This window comes from Meles meles, chromosome 19, assembly GCF_922984935.1.
Source record: "Meles meles chromosome 19, mMelMel3.1 paternal haplotype, whole genome shotgun sequence".
In the NCBI taxonomy this organism is placed as follows: Eukaryota; Metazoa; Chordata; class Mammalia; order Carnivora; family Mustelidae; genus Meles; species Meles meles.
This window is the reverse complement of record NC_060084.1, coordinates 58,597,523-58,614,562: the sequence shown is the minus strand read 5'-3', so window position 1 is coordinate 58,614,562 and position 17,040 is coordinate 58,597,523.

Here is a 17,040-nt window from a genome sequence, read left to right as displayed (position 1 = left end):
CTCTATTTTTAATTTCTTCAGGAATCTCCACGCTGTTCTCCAAAGTGGCTGCACTAACTTGCATTCCCACCAACAGTGTAAGAGGGTTCCCCTTTCTCCACATCCTCTCCAACACACGTTGTTTCCTGTCTTGCTAATTTTGGCCATTCTAACTGGTGTCAGGTTGGTATCTCAATGTGGTTTTAATTTGAATCTCCCTGATGGCTAGTGATGATGAACATTTTTTCATGTGTCTGATAGCCATTTGTATGTCTTCATTGGAGAAGTGTCTGTTCATATCTTCTGCCCATTTTTTGATATGATTATCTGTTTTGTGTGTGTTGAGTTTGAGAAGTTCTTTATAGATCCTGGATATCAACCTTTTGTCTGTACTGTCATTTGCAAATATCTTCTCCCATTCCGTGGGTTGCCTCTTTGTTTTGTTGACTGTTTCCTTTGCTGTGCAGAAGCTTTTGATCTTGATGAAGTCCCAAAAGTTCATTTTTGCTTTTGTTTCCTTGGCCTTTGGAGACATATCTTGAAAGAAGTTGCTGTGGCTGATATCGAAGAGGTTACTGCCTATGTTCTCCTCTAGGATTCTGATAGATTCATGTCTCACGTTGAGGTCTTTTATCCATTTCGAGTTTATCTTTGTGTACGGTGGAAGAGAATGGTCGAGTTTCATTCTTCTACATATCGCTGTCCAGTTTTCCCAGCACCATTTATTGAAGAGACTGTCTTTTTTCCATTGAATATTTTTTCCTGTTTTGTCGAAGATTATTTGACCATAGAGTTGAGGGTCCATATCTGGGCTCTCCACTCTGTTCCACTGGTCTATGTGTCTGTTTTTATGCCAGTACCACGCTGTCTTGGTGATCACAGCTTTGTAGTAAAGCTTGAAATCGGGTAACGTGATGCCGCCAGTTTTGTTTTTGTTTTTCAACATTTCCTTAGCAATTCGGGGTCTCTTCTGGCTCCATACAAATTTTAGGATTATTTGCTCCAGCTCTTTGAAAAATATCGGTGGAATTTTGATCGGAATGGCATTAAAAGTATAGATTGCTCTAGGCAGTATAGACATTTTAACAATGTTTATTCTTCCAATCCAAGAGCATGGAACAGTCTTCCATCTTGTTGTGTCTTCTTCAATTTCTTTCATGAGTGTTCTGTAGTTCCTCGAGTACAGGTCCTTTACTTCTTTGGTTAGGTTTATGCCCAGGTATCTTATGGTTCTTGGTGCTATAGTAAATGGAATCGATTCTCTAATTTCCCTTTCTGTATTTTCATTGTTGGTGTATAAGAAAGCCACTGATTTCTGTACATTGACTTTGTATCCTGCCACGTTACTGAATTGCTGTATGAGTTCTAGTAGTTTGGGGGTGGAGTCTTTGGGGTTTTCCATATAAAGAATCATGTCATCTGCGAAGAGAGAGAGTTTGACTTCTTCCTTGCCAATTTGGATACCTTTTATTTCTCTTTGTTGTCTGATTGCCGTTGCTAGAACTTCTAATACTATGTTGAACAAGAGTGGTGAGAGTGGGCATCCTTGTCGTGTTCCTGATCTCAACAGGAAGGCTGCAAGCTTTTTCCCATTGAAGATGATATTTGCTGTGGGTCTTTCATAGATAGATTTTATGAAGTTCAGGAATGTTCCCTCTATCCCTATACTCTGAAGCGTTTTCATCAGGAACGGATGCTGGATTTTGTCAAATGCTTTTTCTGCATCAATTGAGAGGACCATGTGGTTCTTCTCTCTTCTCTTATTGATGTGTTCTATCACACTGATTGATTTGCGAATGTTGAACCAACCTTGCAACCCAGGGATGAATCCCACCTGGTCATGGTGGATAATCTTTTTAATGTGCTGCTGGATCCTGTTTGCTAGGATCTTGTTGAGAATCTTTGCATCCATATTCATCAGTGATATTGGTCTGAAATTCTCCTTTTTGGTAGGGTCTTTGCCTGGTTTGGGGATCAGGGTAATGCTGGCTTCATAAAAAGAGTCTGGAAGTTTTCCTTCTGCTTCAATTTTTTGGAACAGCTTCAGGAGAATTGGTGTTATTTCTTCTTTGAAAGTTTGGTAGAATTCCCCAGGGAATCCGTCAGGTCCTGGGCTCTTGTTTTTTGGGAGGTTTTTGATCACTGCTTCAATCTCATTACTAGATATCGGTCTATTCAGGTTGTCAATTTCTTCCTGGTTCAATTTTGGGAGTTTGTAGCTTTCCAGGAATGCATCCATTTCATCTAGGTTGCTTAGCTTATTGGCATATAACTGTTGGTAATAATTTCTGATGATTGTTTCTATTTCCTTGGTGTTAGTTGTGATCTCTCCCTTTTCATTCATAATTTTATTAATTTGGGCTTTCTCTCTTTTCTTTTGGATTAGTGTGGCCAGTGGTTTATCGATATTATTGATTCTTTCAAAAAACCAGCTTCTAGTTTCATTGATACGTTCTACTGTATCTCTCGTTTCTACCTCCTTGATCTCTGCTCTAATCTTGATTATTTCCCTTCTTGCATGTGGAGTTGGTTTGATTTGTTGTTGATTCTCCAGTTCTTTAAGGTGTAGAGACAGCTGGTGTATTCTGGATTTTTCAGTGTTTTTGAGGGAGGCTTGGATGGCTATGTATTTCCCCCTTAGAACCGCCTTTGCTGTATCCCATAGGTTTTGGACCGAGGTGTCTTCATTCTCATTGGTTTCCATGAATTGTTTAAGTTCGTCTTTGATCTCCTGGTTGATCCAAGCATTCTTAAGCAAGGTGGTCTTTAGCTTCCAGGTGTTTGAGTTCCTTCTGAACTTTTCCTTGTGATTGAGCTCCAGTTTCAAAGCATTGTGATCGGAGAATATGCAGGGAATAATGTCAGTCTTTTGGTATCGGTTGAGTCCTGCTTTGTGACCCAGTATGTGGTCTATTCTGGAGAAGGTTCCATGTGCACTTGAGAAGAATGAATATTCTGTTGTTTTAGGATGGAATGTTCTGTATACGTCGATGAGGTCCATCTGATCCAATGTTTCAGTCAATGCTCTTATTTCTTTATTAATTTTCTGCTTCGATGATCTGTCTATTTATGAGAGAGGCATATTAAGATCTCCTACTATTATTGTATTCGTATCAATATGACTCTTTATCTTGATTAATAGTTTTCTTATGTAATTGGGTGCTCCCATATTGGGGGCATAGATATTCACAATTGTTAGTTCGTCTTGGCGGATAGTCCCTTTAAGAATTATGTAGTGTCCTTCTGTATCTCTGACTACAGTCTTTAGTTTAAAATCTAATTTATCTGATATGAGAATCGCTACTCCGGCCTTCTTTTGAGGCCCATTGGCATGAAAGATGCTTCTCCATCCCTTCACTTTCAGTCTGGGTGTATCCTTAGGTTCAAAATGGGTCTCTTGTAGACAACATATGGATGGGTCCTGTCGTTTTATCCGATCTGCAACCCTGTGTCGTTTTATGGGCGCATTTAGGCCATTCACATTGAGAGTGATTATTGAGAGATAGGTTTTTATTGACATCGTGTTGCCTTTGAAGTCTTTCTGTCTATAGATTGTTTCTGTATTTCTGTTCAATGATATTCTTAGGATTTTTCCTCTCTTATAGGACCCCCCTTAATATTTCCTGCAGTGTCGGCTTGGTGGTTGCATAGTCTTTTAAGCCTTGCCGGTCTTGGAAACTCTTTATCTCTCCATCCATTTTAAATGTCAGTCTTGCTGGATAGAGTATTCTTGGTTGCATGTTCTTCTCATTTAGTACTCTGAATATATTTTGCCAGCCCTTCCTGGCTTTCCAGGTCTCTGTGGAAAGGTCTGACGTTATTCTAATGGGCTTTCCTCTGTATGTAAGAAGCTTCTTTGTCCTAGCTGCTTTTAAGAGGGTCTCTCTTGAAACAAAATTCCCCATTCTAACGATAAGGTGCCGTGAGGACTTTCGAGAATCTAAAATCTTGGGAGGAAATCTTTCTGCCTCTAGTACATGAACGTTGTTTCCACTCGTGAGATTGGGAAAATTTTCATAGACAACTTCTTCCACTATATCTTCTAGACTTCTTTCTTTTTCTTCCCCTTCAGGGATTCCAATAATTCTGACGTTGGAACGTTTCATGGCATCGTTTATTTCCCTGATTCTGTTTTCGTGGCTTCTGAGCTGTTTGTTCCAGGCTTCCTCCTGATCCTTTCTCTCTATCTGTTTGTCCTCCAGATCACTAATTCTATCTTCTGTCTCAGTTACCCTAGCTTTTAGAGAATTTAGATTGGATTGGAACTCGTTGAGAGCACTTTGAACATCATCCCTGGTGGCTTTCAGTTCTGCCCTAACATTGTGAACATCATCCCTGGTCGCTTTCAGTTCTGCCCTAATCAATTCTGTTTGGTCATCCATGGCTTTCTCCAACCTAGCTATTGCCTGGATAATTGTTAGTCTGAATTCCTTTTCTGACATATTGTCTATGTCGATAGCCATTAGCTCTGTTGCAAAAGGTCCATCCTCTGTATTTTTCTTCTGTTGGGTATTCCTCCTCCTAGTCATTTTGGTAAGAGATGACTAAACAGATGCAGCTGGACTTATCGATTGTGGTGCAGTCAATGTGCACCCTGGAACGCTTCTGTGCAATCAGGATTCCCCACCCAAATGAGAGAAAAACGAGAAGAAAAAGAAATAGAGAAGAAGAAAGAAAAAAAAAAGGGGGAAAGAAAAAAGGAAAAAAAAAAGAGAGAGAGAGATAGGAAAAAAAGGGAAGATAAAAGAGAAGGCTCAGCCCAAATGGGCCACAAGGTAAGATTTGTGGAGTATACAAACAAAAACAGACAGACAAAAAGAGTGATAAAAGTATATGACAAGAGAAAAAAAAATGTATATATAAGCAAAAAAAAAGGGAAGAACCTCATCAGAAAGAACCCCAAGTATAAGGTTTATATATTATCAGGACAAACACAAATTCACAGAAACACTGACAGAAGGAAAAATTGGGAGAATGGTTATAGATTCTCAGTGTGGGTGAGGAAGGTTATTTTGATTCTTCCTGAAGGTATCTTGATGTTTTTGTTAAGGGACTCAACTTTCCTAAGTTACAGGGGGATTAGAAACTGGTTTGCCTATAGGGGTAGCATTGATTGGGGAAAGGGGATTACCTTGAAGTTTAACTCTATATGTATAGTAGAAAATAAAAATTAAAAAAGAATAAACTAGACTAAACTAAGTTAAAATTAAAAAAGAATTAAAAAAATAGAAAAACAAAAAAAAAACACGGGTGTATGTATCAAAAAGTTCAGGTTAGAAGGTTATTAAAGAATTTGATGTACTGGACATCTCGGTGTGATGGTAAATAGGTTAAAAAATTATCTGTATGTATTAAAAAAAAAAAGAACCAGAATATTGGTAAAGAGTTAAAAGTAAAAGTTGTATTTATGAAGTAGTGGTGGTTGTTCTCCTGTAGTCTTTTTTTTTTTTTTCTTCCTTCCCGGTTGGTTTTCTGGGGGAGGGGCCTGCCACGTGGGTTTTCAGACAATGATGTTCCCTGAGTTAGGTCCTCCCGCTCCCCTCAAGGGGGTGAGCTCTTTTTTTTTTTTTCAGGAAACTGTTTTTTTCAGCCTTTTGTTCTCTGGGGGTTTTTATGTTCTTTCATATGCTTTCTCTCGCCTTGACAGCTTTTTGATGGTTTTTGGAGGTTTAGAGGAGAGCAAACTGCACCCCGACCTCCCTCTCAGAGAGAAGCCTCAGACTGTTTTGCAAAAGCTGCTGGCAGAGTCGGTTTTGAGTCACTGTCCCTGAGGATGCAGGAGCTCCTCGTTGTACCCAAAACCAGGGCAGCGGTGGCTGTCTGGGCAGCTCCAGACCGCCAGAGAGGTTCCGAGCAGAGATCACACACTGAGATTTTCCCGCTGTCCCGGGCTGGGAATGTCTGGTTTTACGGCTGCCGGAGCTCCAGGCTAGCGCCTATGAGCACGTATCCCAAGGGAGGGTGTGGGACGCGCGCGTTTCAGGATTGCCGTCTGGCCAGGCTCCCAGCCCCTCACGGGAGCCAGACCCAACTCGTTCTCGGGCGCGCTGGCGTTCAGGTGCACTGGCCGCTCAGGGACGGAGACCTGATTTCTCCGCCGCACTCTCTCTGGCTCCGCGCCAGGGGAGGCTGTCCTGGGTCCGGGGACTTAGGTCCCTGACCCTAACTGCCCAGGTTCCCACTATTACCCCCCCGCGATCCTTTGCTGTTTGTTTTTTGAGTGCTTTCAACCAGACTCCAAGTTAATGCTGGTCCCCAGACGCAGAGCACTCTCGTGTTGGGGTGTTACTTTCCGATCGGTCACCTCTGGTGGCTCCCTCCCCCTTTTGTTTATCTTCAGATATCAGTCGGACGTTCCCAGTCTGCTTTACCTGCCACTGGCGTCTTCTGCTCCTGTAGAGATCCAGACGTGTATAATTCTGATCTCAGGCTGATTTCATGGGTGGTCGGAGTTCTTTGGTAGGTAATCAGCTCACTTTAGGGTACAGGTTGAAATGGCGCCTCCTCCTACTTCCCCGCCATCTTGACTCCCCCCACGACAACTTTTTTAAAAAGTTATTTATTATTTTATTATTAAAAGTGCTACTTTAGAACACACTTTCAGCTGCAATCTTTCCCCTTCTGCTCTACTCATGAGTTCCCATTCTTCCCTAGATGCTGAATGAGGTGGGAGTCTTGGCTAAAGAATTTCCCACATTCCGTGCATGCATTATGTCCTTATCCAGTGTGAATTCTCTGATGCTTAATGAAAGTGGTTTGTACCTGAACACTCCCCCACGTTAGCTGCACTTGTGAAGTTTCCTCCAGCGTGCAATTTCTGGTGACTGAAGAAGTCAGACTTTCTAACAAAGGCCTTGCTATATGCTGAACTCATAAAACCTCGGCCTGGTATATTTTGATGTTAAGTCCACATTTTTATGTAAAGAATTTTGTGTAAAGAATTCCCCCACATTTTATGATGCTGAAGGAGGTGGGACTTTCTGATGAAGGCCTTCCCACATTCGTGACACAAAGGCCTCTCTCCAATGTGACTTCTCTGCTGTTTAAGGAGACGCGAGTTCTGTGTGAAAGATTTCCTGCATTCACCGCACTCCTTCTATGCTACGAACTTCCCTGTGGCTACTGAGTGTGGAGTTGTACCTACAGAGTTTCCCACATGGGCTGCACTTAAACACCCTTTCTTCACTGGGATTGCTAAAATGGTTACTGAGGAGATGCCTGGGGGCTCAGTCGTTAAATGGCTGCCTTCAGCTCAGATCATGATCTCAGGGTCCTCGGATCAAGTCCCACATCCGGCTCCTTGCTCAGCAGAGAGCCTCTGTCTCGCTCTTACTCTGCCTGCTGCTCTCCCTGCTTGTACTCTCTGTCACAATAAATGAATCTTTTAAAAAAAAAGAAAAAGAAGTCTTGATAAAATGTTTACCGAAGTTGTACCTAAAAAATGTCCCACTTCCACTACACTCTAAGGCCCTTTTGCAGTGTGACTTTCTTGGACTATAAGCGTGTCCTGTGGCTGAAGGCTTTCCCAGAGCACTGCACTTACAACCATTCTGTCTGATTTCAAAGGCCTCTCCACTCGGTGTCCCTGTGTGGCTTCAACCCACTGTGAGTGGCTGGGAGCGGGGAGGGAGAAAGACTGGGGAGCCCTCTTCATCCTCCCTCCACGCCAAGGTCTCTGCTAGATACGCTACATGGTTCAAATGAAGGGCTCCCCTCATTTTCCTTGAGGGGAAGTTTCTGTTCTGCTTCTTTTGATGCCACTGCAGTTTCCCCCACAAGTGTGCGGGCCTCGCTCAGGGCATGTTCCATCATGCTCAGCCCAGCGCAAAAGGTCTTTACAGAGCAAGCTACTTGGCTCCCAGGGCTGGGACTTCTGGGTGGGTGGGCCTGGCTTTGGAGTCCTGACCTGTGACCCTCCTACAGAATCACCTTGCTCCAAAGGGGCCTCCCCGTCCTGGGCTCCGTGCCAGCAACCTGTAAGCAGAGAAACGCTTGGAAAGTGCCAGCTGACTTCGGTGGCAGGAGGCGGCCCCCTTGGGAATGTGTCTCAGACACACCCAGGGACGAGGCCACAGGACTGCTGACAGGCGAGGGGGACTCGAGACAGGGACAGGAAGGCCTGCAGTGCGGAGCTCAGCCTGGCAAGCCCCCGTGATGGGAGAGCCCTGACTCTGGGGAAGGACACGAGGGAGAGGGAATTGTGGGGAGGACAGGCGGGCTCCCCAACCCCCTCCTCTGCAGGTGACTTTCAACAAGGCCGGAGCTGCGGGGGACCGCTGAGCACCGACACAAGACTGGGTCCAGACGCAGAAACGGGTGATTGCAACACAGTGGCCGGTGTTCAGAGTCTATCTAAGGATATGTGCAGCCCTCCAAGGAAGCAGTGGAAGGGCAAAGACGAGAGCCCAAAGTCAGAGTGGAAATACTAATGGGAAAGAAAAGGTAAAAATGAGGTGTGGCCACTGTCCTAGGCATCACACGATGGTGGACACAGGACAGAAGCTCTGCATGAGGGCCATATTCCTTTGAGCCTCTGATGTTGCAGAAGTGATGGCCCCCCTGTCTGGTACCCGGGGGCCTCCTATTGGTCAATGTGAGAAACCAGCTGGGCCTGGAAGAGGCCAGTCCAGTCCTCCGGGAAAGGCAGGGAAAGGGAATGGCCAGCACCTCACATCGACTTCCCACGTTCTAAATGTACGATGCCTTCAGAGGAAGGTCTTTAAAAAACAACCCAGTGGGCCCTACATGCGGTGACCAGATCAGTGCCTGCAGTCACTGGCACAAGCAGGCCCCAAAGTATGTTAGCAAGAGGGATGGGAAGGCCTGGGGTGCAGGCACTCCAAGCATGGACAGAGAAGCACCGACCAGGGACGGCTGAGGCAACGGCCCTGAAACCCCCAGGCCCCACCGGAGGCGCTTCTTCGGCCTGCTAGCATGCCAGTCCGCACAGAGCCCAGGCGGTACGCCGCAGATGCCACCAGCACCCGCTCTGCCCCAGTCCTGCATCAGCACACGCACGTCTCCCCGCACCGGAGAGCAGCTCTGTCACGTGTCCCCACCTAACCCTGTGTCACTTGAGCTCAGCTGCAGAGGCCTGTGTGAGGATGTGACAATCTCATAAGCAATCCTGACCTCCTCTCACCACTAGACCTTCATTCAAAGCCCCAGACAAGCAGTGCTTCCGGCTGACTGTATTTCCCTCAACGACTCTACCAGCCTGAATGAAAGGGTCCCAGCAAAGATCATCAGGAAACCTTGCTGCATCCACCGAGGGATGATGGGCCCTGTCCTGCCCTGGTGTCTGGCCTTCCCTGTGGAGGCACCTCAGCATCCACCTTATGTCCACTCAGAAGGCTTTATGACCTCCACCCTTCACCTCATAGGCGCACACCCCCAACACCACCATCCAGGTGCCCACCTGACACACAGACTCACTCCCTCCTTCCCTTCCCTTGTCCCTGGTGCGCTACCACCATAATATAAAGACACCAACCTGAACACCTCCACTGGACTCCAAATCTGGAGCTCCAACAGCCAACTGGACACATCCCACATTCACTCAAAAGACTCTGGAACATTTCTGATGTAGCCAAGAACGGATTCTTTACATTTTCTCTGAAAATCCATTCTGGCTGTGGTCATATAGTGGTTAGTACTCTGTGTTGTGAAAATCCCTTCTGGGGCACTTGGGTGGCTCAGCTGCTGAGCCTCTGCCTTCGGCTCAGGTCCTGATATCAGGGTCCTGGGATCGAGCCCCACATCAGGTTCTCTGCTCAGCAGGGAGTCTGCTTCCCCCTCTCTCTGTGCCTGCCTTTCTGCCTACTTGTGATCTATCAAATAAATAAATTAAAAAAAAAAAAAGAACAGCACCATTCCCTATAGAGGGTTACCTAAACCACTGGGGTGAAAATTAGGTGGGGGAGGAGGAGCCTGGGACATCCCCTACTCGTCGGTGCAGGGTCCAGAAACATTTCTGCCACCACCACAGGAACCTGTGGAAGGAGGGAGGCCATGAGAAATGAGAGCCGTGGCAGGATCCAACAAGCAGGTCCAGACTGAGCTCCTTGGGCCTCAATGCTGCCCCTTACTAACTGTGGGACTCTGGAAAGACTGACCCTTCTGAGTGTCAGCGCGCTTATTCCATAAAATGGGAAGAAGACTGTTTTCCATCTCGTAGGGCTGACACCGATACCGCGCCTACCTAGGACATGCTGCCGACCGGCTATCGCTAGTCCACAGCAGCCATGGTTCTCTGTTCTCAGCGCAAGTGAAGTGGTGCGGCTTTCAAAACTTGATTGTGTATTCCTCCCACTTTTTAAGGGTTTAAGAGGATGTGATACACAAAACTTATATCATAAGGCAATACTGAAAGGTAAGTTAACATTTAAACTAATCATTATTTGGATAAATTTAAGTAATTCACTGTGTTCCTTTCTAACTGCCTGCCTGTGTGTACATATTTGGAGGGTGGCTGCTTCGTGCTCAATTCGGTAACTGTCTCATGCATTCTTTTTTTCTTTTAAAGATTTTATTTATTTATTTGACAGACAGAGATCACAAGTAGACAAAGAAGCAGGCAGAGAGAAAGGAGGAAGCAGGCTCCCTGCTGAGCAGAGAGCCCGATGCGGGGCTCTGAGATCATGACCTGAACTGAAGGCAGAGGCTTTAACCCACTGAGCCACCCAGGCGCCCCCGTCTCATGCATTCTTAAGTTAAAGGGAGGCGCTGACACTACTAGTCCTTAAACTGCAGTCCTCCGAAGACAGCACGCAGGGAGCCCTTGACACAATGGTGGGTGGGAGGTGAGGCAGCAGGGCCTGGACCAGCTGCTCTAAGGAGAAACTATACCAACGCACACCTCAGTCTCCATGACAGGCCAGAGCCTTACCTCACCTAGACCTCCCTTTTCACAAACACAGGCCAGAATTCACCCCACGCCAGGACTGCTCCCCTTGGAGACAGCATCAGGGATATGTGCCCACCTGTACCCTGCCCTCTGGTTTCAGGCCTCCCGAGCCTCACTACAGAGCCCATCTGAAAGAACAACCTTCTCTAAGGGCGCCTGGGGGCTCAGTCAGTTCGGTGTCCACCTCTTAATTTTGGCTCAGGTCATGATCTCAGGGTCCTGGGATTGAGACCCACATCAGGCTCCATGCTGGGCATGAAGCCTGCTTAAGATTCTGTCTCCCCTTCCGTCCTCTAAACAAAACAAAACAAACCAAAAAACCGAACTTCAGATCGTCTTTCACTTCCCTCCTTTTACTCACAGACAGACTGGATGCAGCAAGAAATCCTACTATCTTTATGATCTAATCAAACTCCCATCACATCTGTGCTCTAGTAAATTCTCCTGGATCTATCACAGTGTCCTCCTCATGGGTCTCCCTGCCTCCATTTCCTACCCATTATTTGACCATTTTAAACTTCAAATTTGGATATGCCCCTAACATTAGGTCCCTGGAACCAATTCCAAGAAGTGTGTGTGTGTGTGTGTGTGTGTGTGTGTGTGTAGCAGGGATTAGGGGGAGGGTTCCCTGGGCTTCCTCACACAATACCAAGCAATGTAAAAGGGAAAAAAAGGATTTATTTATTTATTTATTTATTTATTTATTTGAGGGGGTGGTGAGGAGCAGAGGGAGAGAGAGTCTTAAGCAGACTGTGCAGAGCGCACAGCCTGAGGCAGGACTCGATCTTATGACCCGGAGATCAGGACCCAAGTCAAAACCAAGAGTGGGACACTTAGTCAACTCTGCCCTCCCAGAGGGGGCCCACACAAAGCAATTCTTAAAAGCCAACAAGATGTCCAAGCAGCCGATTCGATTCTGACATGATCAGGAAACAGCATCAGAATCACATCAACAGATGAATGGATAAAGAAGACGTGGTGGGTGGGTGTGTGTGTGTGTGTGTGTGTGTGTGTGTGTGTGTGTGTGTATGAATACTATGTAGCCATCAAAAGAAATCTTGCCATTTGTGACGACGTGGATGGAACTAGAGGGTATTATGCTTAGCCAAATAAGTCAATTGGAGAAAGACAACTATCATATGATCTCCCTGATATGAGGAAGGGGAGATGCAACGTGTGGGATTTGGGGGTAGGAAAAGAATAAATGAAACAAGATGGGATTGGGAGGGAGACAAACCGTAAGAGACTCTTTTTTTTTAATAAAATTTTTAAAAAAGACTTATTTGACAGGCAGAGATCACAAGTAGGCAGAGAAGCAGGCAGAGAGAGAGGAGGAAGCAGGCTCCCTGCTGAGCAGAGAGCCCGATGTGGGGCTCGATCCCAGGACCCTGGGATCATGATCTGAGCCAAAGGCAGAGGCTTTAACCCACTGAGCCACCCAGGCGCCCCCCGTAAGAGACTCTTAATCTCACAAAACAAACTGAGGGTTGCTGAGGGAAGAGGGGTAGGGAGAGGGTGGTGGGGTGATGGACATTGGGGAGGGTATGTGCTATGATGAGTGCTGTGAAGTGTGTAAACCTGGCGATCTAGACTTGTACCTCTGGGACTAATAATACATTATATGTTAATTAAAAAATAAAATAGGGGCGCCTGGGTGGCTCAGTGGATTAAGCCGCTGCCTCCTCCCTCTCTGTCTACTTGTGATTTCTCTGTCAAATAAATAAAATCTTTAAAAAAAAAAAAGATTAAAAAAAAATAAAGGCAATATAGCCACTCCTGCTTCTTTTAGTGTCTACATGGTGTGTTCTTCTCCATCCTTTTAATCTATTTAGATGTATCTTTATATTTAAATTGGGCTTCTTGGTCACCTGGGTGGCTCAATGGGTTAAAGTCTCTGCCTTCAGCTCAGGTCATGATGTGAGGGTCCTGGGATCGAGCCCCGCATCGGGCTCTCTGCTCAGCAGGGAGTCTGCTTCCCCCTCTGTATCTGCCTGCCTCTCTGCCTATTTGTGATCTCTGTCTTACAAATAAATAAAATCTTAAGAAAAAATAAAGTGGGGGCGCCTGGGTGGCTCAGTGGGCTAAAGCCTCTGCCTTCAGCTCAGGTCATGATCCCAGGGTTCTGGGATCGAGCCCCGCATCAGGCTCTCTGCTCTGCGGACAGCCTGCTTCCTCCTCTCTCTCTCTGCCTGCCTCTCTGCCTACTTGTGATTTCTCTCTGTCAAATAAATAAATAAATAATCTTAAAAAAAATAAAGTGGGCTTCTTGTAAACAACATATACTTGAGTCTTGTGTTTTGATCCACTCTAACAATCTTTCTTCAGATTGTATTTAGACATTCGAAGTAATTAATGAAATAGTTGGATTACTAATCTAGCACAGTGGTTATCATTTTCTATTCGTTACCCTTGTAATTTGTTCCTATTGTTGTCCTCAACCCTTTTCCTTCCTTTTGTAGTTTGAGCATTTTATGGATTCCATTTACTCTCCTTTTCAATGTAACAGTTATTGTTTTACTTTACTTGTTACTGTATAGGTTACAGTATATATCTACAGCTAACCCAAATCCACTTTCAAATAACACTACCATTTCACAGGTAGTGTGTGTACCTTAATATAACAAAATAATACTAATTCCTCTGTCTCTCCCTTGTGTCATTGCTGTTATTCATTTCATATGTGTGTGTGTGTGGATATATATATATATATATATATATATATATATATATATATATAATCTCCACACACATACATACTTATGTATGTATCTCACGGCCATGCCCTTCTGTGCCTGTAGGTAGTAGTGCAGCCACTGCAGCTGGGTCTCCCGGCCAGGGTAGCGGCAGTAATCCACCTCGTTCACACCTCGATTCTCCTCGGGCCACCAGCTTGTTCTGCTCCTTCTCTGCAGACAGGACCCTTATGATCGTGCAGGCAGTGCTGGACAGAAGGCAGCCTGCAAACTCGTTGAAATGGTTGCCAATGTCGAAAGCTTGGTAGTTGTAGCTGGCATACTCATAGTCAATGAACCGTACGTACATACATACTTAAGTACATACATACATACATAAGTACATACATACTTAAGTACATTATTGCTATTTTTTTTGACAAACTAACGTGTTAGATCAGTTAAGAATAAGACAAATAAGTTATTTTGCCTTCACTTTTTAAAAATATTTTTTGCAGGGCAGGTCTACTAACAACAAATTCTATCCATTTTTGTTTTTCTGAGAAATCCTTTATTTCTCTTTCACTTTTGAAAAGATAATTTCACAGGGTATAGAATTCTGGGTTGGTAGGGTTCTTCTCTCAACATTTTAAGTATTGCCCTCCACTCGTCTTGCTTGCATGGTTTCTGAAAAGTTGGATGCCGTTACCTTTGCTCTTCTAGAGGTGAAGTGTTTCCTTCCTCTGACTTCTTGCAGGATTTTTTCTTCCATCTGTGATTATCTGTAGTTTGAAAATGATATGCCTAGGTGTAGTTTTTTCTTTTAGCATCTTTCCTGCTTGGTGTTCTCTGAGCTTCTTGGATTGGTACCTGAATGTTTAAATTTGGCTACCTTTGGGAGAAATTCTCAGTCACTATTGTTTCAAAACTTTCTTCTGTTCTTTTCATTTCCTTCTGATATTATTATGTATGTTACATGTTTTCAGTTGTTACATAGTCCTTGGATTTTTTTTTTTTTTCGTATTTTCTGTCTGTTTGCTTTTCAGTTTTGACCATTTCTACTGAAATACCCTCAAGCTCATTTCTTTTCTCAGCCATGTCTGTCTGTCTAGTCTACCAACAAGCCCATCAAAGGCATTTTTCATTTTTTGTTAGTATTTTTGATGTTACTTCCCCCCTTCAGATTTTCAATCACTTTGTTTACATTAGCAATCTGTTCTTGCTGTCTACTTTAACCCTTAGAGCCCTTATCATCTTAATGACAGTTGTTTTAAATCCCTGGTCTGACAATTCCAACATCCCTGCCTGTGTGTCTGGTTCTGATGCTCTGTTTCTTCAAATTTTGGTTTTAGCCGTTTTAGTATGTGTTGTAACTTTTTCTTAACACTTGGGACATGATGCACTGGTAAAATAAACTGCTATAAATAGAAGTTTTGCAATGTGGTGGTAACTGGTGGCAAGTTATGAGAGGAAGCATACTATAGGACTAGAGTTAGGTCTGTCTTTCAGTGAGACTTTGCTTCTGGCCTACGAATTTCATACATTTTCCCTAGTTCCAGCACCGTAAGTGGGACAAGATGGCTAGAGTGGTCTGGATTTGGGTATTTCCAAGGCTCTGAAAAATCCCGTTGATTCTTCTGAGAGCAGTCCTTGTTAAGAACAGAATGTCAAGGTATTTTTCAAAATGGCTCCTTTGTCCCTCTCCCTGCACATGAGTGTTTTTCTCTGATATTGTGAGGAAAATTCCCAGACGTGTGATGATTTAGGTTCTCCTACCACAGCACTGGGGTTCATGGAGGAGGGAGGAGGGTCAGCTCCTGGGTTTCCTTCATTCTCCGTTCCTGTTGGACTAATCTGGGGAATAGCAGTTTATCTTGCCACGTCACTTGTCTTATGGACTAAGAAGAGTTGTTGATCTTCCACTATTTTCAGCTTTTTATTTGTCAGGATCGAAAGGCAGTTTCCAGCTTCTTACATGCTGGAACACAAAACAAAAGTCCCTCTCTTCTCATATTTTGTTCTAGGTTCTAACTTGTTTCTTACTAAGAATTTAGAATGTGCATGTCTATAATTATCTAAAACTAGGATCATTTAGATATTTTAAATATCTTCTCAATCACCCCAATCTTAAAATTTTGACTGATGAGCTTTATGAAGATTTTTTAAAAACTTTATTTACATTCTAGTTAACATATATAGTAACATTTTTTTCAGTAGAACTTACTGATTTATGAAACAGAAAGTGTTAAATGTAAACATAAATTTAGATAATATTTTCATTAAATACTTTGTGCCTGTTGAGATTTGACAAATGCAATCAGGGAGTGGAATCGGGAATTGTTTCCCATGTCCCACTCTCAAACTGTTTTCTTTCCATTTCCTATTCTATAATGCTTGTTACTGCACTTCCTAAATTTCTCAATGAGCCACCTGGTTTAAAAATTACATGACAAAAAGATGACCTCAAGCAATAAGAAATCCTACCAGCAGACTGCCTTTGGGCCTTGAATGTCAACACTTCCTGATTCCCAGCCTGTTGGCCTATCCTGCAGATTTTCTACTTGCCAAGCCACCACAGAGGCTTTAGATAAGTCTTTAAAGAAACACATACTCCCCTCTCTCTCTACACATACACCCTGATGGTTGTTTCTCTGAGGAACCTGTTATACCACAGAATTGAACACTTAGCAATAATAAGACGGTAATCTTTATGTGTGTTTTATACAATAACAATTTTTTTAATACCCTAAGAATTTTTATGATACACAGACATAGCTTAAAAACACTAGTAGAAAAAAAGCCAAACAAGAATTTTCTAGAAAGGTGGTTCAGATGGTTCAAAAACTTTTGAAAATGAATTCATATGAAACTGAACCTAAATTTACTTTAAACTTTACTTTCCCACTTTTTTTTCATTAAGATTTATTTATTTGAGAGAGAGAGCCACGGCAAGAGAGGGAATACAAGCAGGGCGAGTGGGAAAGGGAGAAGCAGGCTTCCCGCCGAGCAGGGAGCCTGATGCAAGGCTCAATCCCAGGATCCTGAGATCATGACCTGAGCTTAAGGCAAGCACTGAATGACTGAGCCCCGCAGGCGCCCCTCACTCTCCCATTCTAAACAACTGTGGGAGGCCGCGATAAGTCTTGAGACGAGGACCAAACCAGGCCCTGACTTGTGTCTCCTTTAATGTCCAAATGGCCTAACAAGAGGCTTAGGACGGAAAAGTTGAGTAGCACTGAGAAAGGGTCTGTGCTATGTGTTGTGCGCTCGCCAACGTGGCTTCCCACACGTTTACTAGTTAGATGAGAGCAATTTGGTTGGGGTCATAAACTCTTCACTGGTCCTTGCTGCTCCAGCACAGCTCATAGATGACTCTCAGGTTTGTTGTTACTTCTTGTATCAATACGGAACAATCGGACTAACATCAGCCATTGCCTGCAGGTGTTGATCTGAAGTGGGCAAAACAGGCCTGGTCTGGAGGGT